This window comes from Lagopus leucura, unplaced genomic scaffold (assembly GCF_019238085.1).
Source record: "Lagopus leucura isolate 7727_CA_CO unplaced genomic scaffold, USGS_WTPT01 Super-Scaffold_100043, whole genome shotgun sequence".
NCBI classification, from domain to species: domain Eukaryota; kingdom Metazoa; phylum Chordata; class Aves; order Galliformes; family Phasianidae; genus Lagopus; species Lagopus leucura.
Genome location: NW_024962290.1, coordinates 2,567,133 through 2,575,602, shown reverse-complemented (window position 1 = coordinate 2,575,602; position 8,470 = coordinate 2,567,133).

Genomic DNA, 8,470 nt, shown 5'->3' with positions numbered 1-8,470 from the left:
CCCCCCCCCCCCCCCCCCCCCCCCCCCCCCCCCCCCCCCCCAGTCCTGGAGGGGCTGCTTCCTGCAGAGGGGTGCAGACAAAGGAAGGGAAATTTCAGCCAGAACCTGGCTCTGCTCTCAACCCTCCCCCAGAAACTGTTTGAAGACCCCCCTCGTTCAAAGCAAGGAGGTATTCATGCGAAATCTGCTGCTGGATGCACTGAACCTCTGCTGCTCATGTTCTGCATCCCCAAGTCCCCATCCCCAAGGTCACAACGCCTCTCTTTTCTCTTGCTCACACCAACGGTCAGACGCAATTCTGCTTTGTCTCTTAACAACAAAAAAGAAAAATGCCATTTCCAAAGCGCCGACACAGAGAATAGCAGTGATTTGTTAGGGAATGGTGGATACGAGTGCCAGCCAACCTCTCCTCGGCCTCAGGTGCTTCATTAATAACGTGTTAATCAACCTCCAGAGGAACACAGACCAGCAGGGAAGGACTAAGGTGCTCCATCACTTGAGGATGCACTGTGCTGGACCACCACCGCCATTCCCATGGCCAATGGAGAGAAAAGCACAGGACCAACCAAAGGGCCAACCACATGCTTTGTGTTTATAAAGCATCAGTGCCAATACTTTGCATTAGGATGCACTGATAGAATGTTTTATAATTATTTCTGCAATTATCCAGCATTTCAAAGGACCTGTGACAACGGCTTAAACTCAAGTATTAAACAGGCATGATAATTATCCCAGCAATATTGAATGTTGCACTGTCAAATAATAACGTCATACGTGTTAAGAAAGCTCTCAGAAATAGCAGGATAACTCAGGATGGGTGACACAAAAGTCCCATTCCTTTTCCTGAAAACAAAGAGAACTTTGTCTATGGAAAATTAAACATGGACAGAGCACATATGGAGGTGCCATACATGACAACTGGTAACAAACAGAAGCGAGAGAGGAAAGCATCTCTTCAGCCTGGAGCAATGGTGCAAGGATTGCACCCAGGGATAGCAAAGGTTGCCCCTAAAACAGCAGCCTGGAGAGCATCCTGGGGCACAAAGCCCACCCAAAGCCACTTCTGTGTCATGTTCCCTGTCCCATTCTGCCTCAGTAGCAGCTCCTGGGGGAAACACTCAGGATAATGAGTGTCAGTACAAAAAAATAATCAGAGAGATTCCAGCCAGCATCACAAAACCCCACTCAATGAACTGCCTGCCTTCTCCTTCTGCCAAGGCCTCAGCAACACTTAGAAGAGTGGCACCAACTCTGTACCCCTGTGATGAAGATTTAAACATGAAGCCCAGTAGAAAACCTTGTAAATTATTGAAGCTGTAGCTCATTATAATGGTAGAAGTGAGCCTTTCTTTTCATCAAGTGACATGGGAGCAGAAAAATGGCAAGATAACGATGCTCAGGCAGAACAATTGTTGCATTGTGATAAAAGAAGGCGAAGTTTATCAATCTGATTACCACCCTGAAATTCTGTGTGCCTGTTTCAGACCCAATGCATCTCCTCTGCAGCAGTCTCTGATGTTCCATTGCTGCACATGGGTCTGCCTGAGCAATGCATGGCACTGAGGACAGCCCAGGACAGCAGAGGCTGCATCCCTGAGCAAGGAGTGGGTTAACTCCTGCCAGCATTTCTTTGTCCTCTGGGGATGTTTGCATGACACTCTGCCCACAAAGCATGTCAGTATAAAGCACGGTGTAAGAGTGACATAACTTTTATCAAGGGGAAATTTAAGGCTTAACTGCCTTTAAAACGCTGGCGTCACTCACTGTGTGTGCCAGCTCTTTTAGAACATTACACTCATTATATGTAATTCTCCCTCCTCTCGGAGAAATATTAGCATGTACTTTTCTCCCTGCCAATCACTTTCCTGACCTTTGCATCATCAGCCCTCTTTAAGGCTCACATCTCAGAGCCTCTGCTAACGACATGCCACCAAGCCCCGAAATAGGATTCCCAAACACACAATGAGATCCTTTTGGGGAATTCAAAGCTCAGTGCTGTGACTCCCAGCCATCACAGAGCACAGAGCTGTGGCCCAACCTGCACTCTGCAATCCAAAATATCTCCATCCTTGTGGAGGTGCATTCAAATACATCATCAGAATTCAAAGCCAGTCCATCGTCTCTGTGCATAGATGATGTTTCAGTTTTGTGTCATAGAATCATAGAATTGCTCAGGTTGGAAAAGACCTTAAAGATCATCAAGTGCAACCACAACCTGCTCCAACTCTAACAGCAGCTAAATCACATCCCTGAGCACCGCATCCAGATTTCAAACACATCCAGGGCTGGTGACTCCACCACCTCCCTGTGCAGCCCATTCCAGTGCTTCACAACCCTTTCTCTAAAGAGTTTTTCCTGATATCCAACCTAAACCTCCCCTGGTGCAACTCGAGGCCATTTCCCCTCATTCTGTCACCAGTGAGAAGAGACCAGCCCTGCTCTGCTGCAATCAGGTATTGGAAGAGAGCAGTAATGTCTCCCCTCAGCCTCCTCTTCCCCAGACCAAACAGCCCCAGCTCCTTCAGTCTCTCCTCACAGGCCATATTCTCCAAGCCCTTCCCCAGCCTTGCTGCCCTTCTTCAGACCTGCTCCAGCACCTCCATGTCCTTTCTGTACTGAGGTGCCCAAAACTGAACGCAGCACTCGAGGTGAGGCCTCACCAGTGCTGAGTACAGGGCAGGATGACTTCCCTGCTCCTGCTCAGCACAGCATTCCTGGTCCAAGCCATTGCATCCATTGGCCTTCTCAGCCAGCTGGGCACACTGCTGGCTCACATTCAGCCAACTGTCCACCAACACACCAAGGTCCCTTTCAGTCAGGCAGCTTTCCAGTCACTCCTCCTGCCTGCCCTGGTGCACGGCTACAGATCAGCACAGCAAACACACACACCTCACAAAGGCAGCACATCTCAGACCGCGTACATCCATCTCCATCACTGTTTCAAAGAGAAAAAAAAAAAAAGAGAGACAGAGAGAGAGAGAAAGAAGGGAGAGAACGCTGTAACTTCCAGCATTGTTTACATTAACCATCCTTTGGTCGGATATTTAGGCACGGAGGAGAACACGGGTTAAACCCGCAGCGCCGGGAGCGCCGTCGGTCGCAGCAGCAGCGCCTCCGTGCCGGGATGCGCAGCGGTGCGGGGAGAGCGGAGCACCGGCAGAGGGCGGACGGAGCAGCGAGCGGAGCGCTGAGGCGAAGCACTGAGCCACGGAGTTTGGAATTGACCCCTCCGGGATGCGAACGCCGCGGGTCTTTCCTGGGTGGGGAGAGCTGTGTGTCCCCTTTGTATGCGGGAAGGCATTTGGTGCAGGTTTGGGATTACTGTTGTGGTTACAGGTGCTGGAAGAGAGGGAAGTTTCAGTGGTGGACCTCTTGCCCTGCTCCTTATAGCCCCAGGGAGCTGCTACTTGCACCCAGAGCTGCTTCATGAGCCCGCTCAGTAGCGAGGATCAGCTGGCTCTCACACATCTTAGCTCAGCCTTGGTGAGCCTAAACCATTACAGCAAAGCAGGTGGAAAGCAAACCTGGTGCAACTCTCCACTGCAGCAGCCCCAGCAAGCCTGGCCCAGGGCCATGTCGCCCAAATTGTGGCTCTCACCCTCCCTGCATGCCCCACACCTCTCCCCCATCCCAGCCACCTACAGCATTTCACCTGGCTTCTTGGTGAGACAACAGAGAGAAGGAAATGAAAAGAAATGCTGTATGGAAATGGAAACCTGTGCCAACGTGGCTCGCAGAGCTCTGCGTAAGGAGCAGCTGCGATTTGCCAAGCCAACCAGAAAATTAAAAAGGATTGTTGTACAAACACACAGAGGGTGTGTGGGTTTGTGTACATATGAGTGGGGTGGCCCTGCTTCATGAGGGACCCCTCTGCACGGCAAGGTGCCTTGTGCTTACCTGCACTGAACAGCAGGGGAGGGGCTGCAGCCCCTTTGGTTCTCCATTCTCCTTTCCCAGGTGAGATGGGAAAACTCAGTGCATTACAGAGCATCCCTGCACCCCATGCCTGCTGCTCTCTGGGGATCTCCTTGTATTCCTCTCCCACTGGGCCTGAATGCATTTCTTGCTGAGGGTTAGAAGAATTCACTTACACTCTAATTTAATGAAGTGTCTTAGACGTGGATTTAATCACAGCATTAAGGTAACGGTCACTGCATCCAAGCTGATGATTGCAAACTTCTTTCCTGAGCAGGCAGCTCTGCTGCATCCTTATTAATCCAAAAAAAAAAAAAAAAAAAATCACATCCATATTAATCACTCTGCAGATTATTGCTCCGCTCATATTCATTACCAACCAGCTAATCCCCCAGCACTGGGGTATTACCCTCCACCAGCTGCCTCCACGCTGCTCAGCTGCAGATGGAGAAGGATTCTGTGCTGTTCCAGAGGTGTGGGGCTGGGGGGTGAGCTCTGTGCAGAGCCCCCACTCAGCTGATGGATGGTTTGCATGAATGAGGGCTTTGGGAGATGCCTGCAATCAGCACAGAGCTGGGAGTCTGTGCAGGCAAGGAAAGCACCGTGCACAAAGCGATGCTTTGATTTACCTCCTGGAGTGGATGTGAGCGTTTCTGGGGCTTGATCTTCTGCTTGCTTTACTTCTGCTGTGTGCGTGGCCCTCAGCCACCTCCCTCCTGGGCAGGGTGATGGCCCTCGGACCCACGCTTGTTGAAGGCCACAATGCAGTGTGCATGAGCACAAGCAAAGCACGAGGTCTGTGACCCAGCCCCTACAGCCCTGTACAGCCCCAGGCCATGCCTTTGTGCTGAGCTCGCAGAGATGGTGAGTTCCTGCTGCAAGAGCCAAGCAGACGTCGAGGGAATGGTTAAAAAGTCAGGCAAAAGCAGCTCAGCTCCTGAGATTCTCTCCTTTGTGAAAGCTGAACATGGCCAAAAAAAGAAAAAGGAACCCAAATCAAAAACAAACAGACAAACAAAAACCTTACTTGTAAGCATTTCTATTATCTCCTCAAAGCTCAGTCCCACTGAGTGCCCTCAGAGTTGAATGAGACCTCCCAGCAACGGGTAAGGGATGGGAAGGAGCATCCTTAGAGATTGTGGAGTGGAGAAAGGCTGATGGGTTGCACTCACAGTGCCTGCAAGGAAGCTGGCAGTGGAGCACAGGGGGGGAATTCTCTCCAGTGAAGGAGTCAGTGGAGGATATTGATTGGTTGGAGACACCATGGGGTTGCAATACCTCCAGCACTGGGAGCACAGCAGATCCTGCAGCTCCTCCTGAGGCTGAGCAAAGCCATCACAGTGCGAGTGCGTTTTTCAGGTGGTATCAATGAAGCTGGCTTTGTTTTAAGCAGGCTGCAGGACAGAGCTCATTCCATAGCCCATAGTCTTGGGGAACCTCCTGCTCCCTTCCCAGCCCTGCTCCGAGGGGAAGGAGGCGTGGGGTGAGCTGGGAGCACTGGGGAGGACACCCATATGGCCTCACTGGATGAAAAGAACAGCAGTTTTACTGGGGAGAGAATAGGACCCGTTTATAAATCCCCAACCATTATTCCTGGTGCTCGCTCCCCAGACAGGAAAGCCCATTTCCAGGAGCATTAAGGGTGAAATGGCAGTCATAAAGCACCAGCAGTCAAACGTGAAAAGAGCAGCCCAATTCATTAATAGCGAGACAAGCTGATAGAGACATTCTTAATTATCAGATATTACCGTGGAGTTAATTCTTACCTGAGTTGCTTAAGCTTGGCCATCCTTCCCTTTTCTTTGACGTTTTGCCATAGGGCAGTATGGAACATTTGTAATTAGATTCCCTCACTGGAGCTAATTATGAAGCAACAATAAAAATGGAGTGCTTTCCATTTTCATAAGTATTATTTTGAACTAAAACCAAACCCTTTGCCTCGGCTCTGGTATCTGTAATTTAACACAAAACCTGGGATATAAATAGGAACGTTCACTCTGCATTATGCCACACATCTATTTTATTTTGTACTGTAATGCATTCACTTTATTTTATATGCACATACCTGGACAACCATATCTGTGTGTATCCCAACCAGGACCAGCAAAGATTCCTGTGTTTGCAGAGACGTCACGACTTTCTGCTCCACTGATATCTGCCTATAGGGAAAGGTTTAGCCCCAAAATTCTGGATAGGGAGTGCAGAACAGCAATCAGCATCTCTGGCAGTCCGATGGCAAGCACTTGGTGCTTAAGAAGCAAAACCTATGATGAAGCAAAACAAGTGTCATTTTGGACAGTTTTCACCTTCAAAACCAGGGACTGCTCCAGAGCTGGTATTTGTTGGACACGTCTCACTGTCTGCCACCCATAACTCAAAATAAATTTCCATTAGCAATGAGTTGGCCACTTCCATCTAGCAACCCCATGCATGCTTATTGGAATGAAAAGCAATAGACTCCTGTGTTTCTTATTGCCCATTTAGGATAACTGTCTGGTTGCATACAATTACATGTCACCCTCTAGCTAAGCATCCACAGAAGAGAAAAGAGGCTGGAATTTAAACAGGTCAAAATGAATGCAGTGATTGCAGTTGATAATTCCAAGCGTCACTTCCATTAGCTCATCTTGATAACCAGGCTGGAAAAGCCAGCTCCAGGATGTCCAAACTCCTTCCCACTACTTACAGAGCGATGGCAATCTGCAATCAATAGGCCAATCCTGTCTGGAGGGGGGAATAAAGCTGGAACTGAGGCAGCTCCTGAGGCTGGCGGTGATGCCAGGCTCTCGGGCTTTGGGAGGAAGACCTGAGGACCACAGCCTCAGCCCAAGCCCAGGGATCTGTTCCAGCAGTGCCTCCCAAAGTGCTGTTTGTGGTTCATACCTTCTCCACATTGGACATGGGAACTGACTGAGGGCTCTGAGCCATCTGCATTTTATATAACCTTTATTAAGCATCACTTGACCTTGTCAGTGCCGATAAAGCCCTGGGAAGTGCATGCCAGATAAAATGTAGTTTTAATTGAGTATACTTATTATATTAAATATATGAACAGGGCGCAGATGAATACAAATGACCCCATTTAATGCTTTTGATTCACGTCGAAATTCCTTTTGACTTTGAGGAGCTGAAGGAGTCAATCACATTCCCAGGGGGTGGAAAAGGGCCCTGCTGCTGCCACCAGCATCTCTGCTACAGCACAGGGTGAGTCAGAGCAGGTCCTAGCATCCCTGGGGCTCCTGCACGTCCCTTCCCCTCCTGCAGCCTTTTGGAAAGCTCTGGGTATCTCACTTCATGTCTTCCCATGTGGATTAACCCAAAGCACAAATGAAAAGCGATCGTCTCCTCTACTGTTTTTCAGCTCTGCAAGACATCCACAAAGACGCTCCATCCCAGCAGCTCCCAGTTTAGCACAAACAGCTGCAGGTGGAGACCATGGGATGGATCTGCAAAAGGCTGAGCTCTGCTGGTTCAGGTGGCAGGCAGCAAGCAGGATGCGGCCCAGCTGCTTCCTAGCATTCGTGTCAAGCTTTGCTCTCAATGTGAAGAAAATAAGATGAAATGACCTGCCTGAGGAGCAGGCTGTCTCCCTGACATATTTGCATTAGCTTCAAATAGGAAGAGCTTCCCATCAGCCTATTAGCACTGCACTAAAACAAGCGGACTTGGTGTCAAGTGGCTGAATAAAACCACATCTCGGGGCAGCACGGAGCTCCCTGCTGCGAGCCGCCTCCTGCCTTGGATTTATCCTTTCAATTACCTCATTTAAAAAGAAGAAACCAAGACCCTTCAGAAGAAGCGGTGAGACCTCTCGTTTGAGATCCCCGTGTTTCTTTTTCAGTCTTTCCTTAAGGGTCTCTGTTTTTCTGTCACTTATCATCATCCGGAGTAATTTGGGGCTGTTAGAGAAAGTTCATTGCTGTAATTGCAACCATATTGGTCATTAAAGTTGACAGACAGCTGCTGGAGAAGTCACTTGCTGATTCCTACCACTCAGCAGACGCCTCTCAGCATTTGCTCAAACGTTAGCTTGAATTTATGAAACGAAAGCAAACGCCTTTTTACCGTGAGGACGGATCGTCTCAATGGGGAAGGAAACGAAGGGCCCATCTGATTGATTGGCAAACACCATTTGCGTGCTCCTTCCCACCACCGAGCGCTGCTGATCCGGATCCTGCATTCTCTGTCCCATGCAAGGAAAGCTGCCCGGAGGAGGGACCTTCTGCTGCCTTCAGGATGACATCCAGCACTTCCTGAAGACATGGAGCAAAGTACCGCAACCCTGCAGCGGAGGATCTGAAAAAGCAGAAAGAGGGGCCAAAGAAAGCTGCAGCCCCCTCCCCTTTGTCCCTTTACCACGGACAAAGCTCGGTCCCACCGACCCCCGCGTGCCCACCTGCACCCAAAGAGCATTCTCACCTCATCACAGCCAAGTATTTCCTGCTGCAAAGGCAGAACTGCTGCACACCAGGCGGCAGAACAGAAGGACCCACTTACGACGTGCTTTTTGTTGTTGTTTTTTTAACCAGTAAACTTTATTTATATATAACAACAG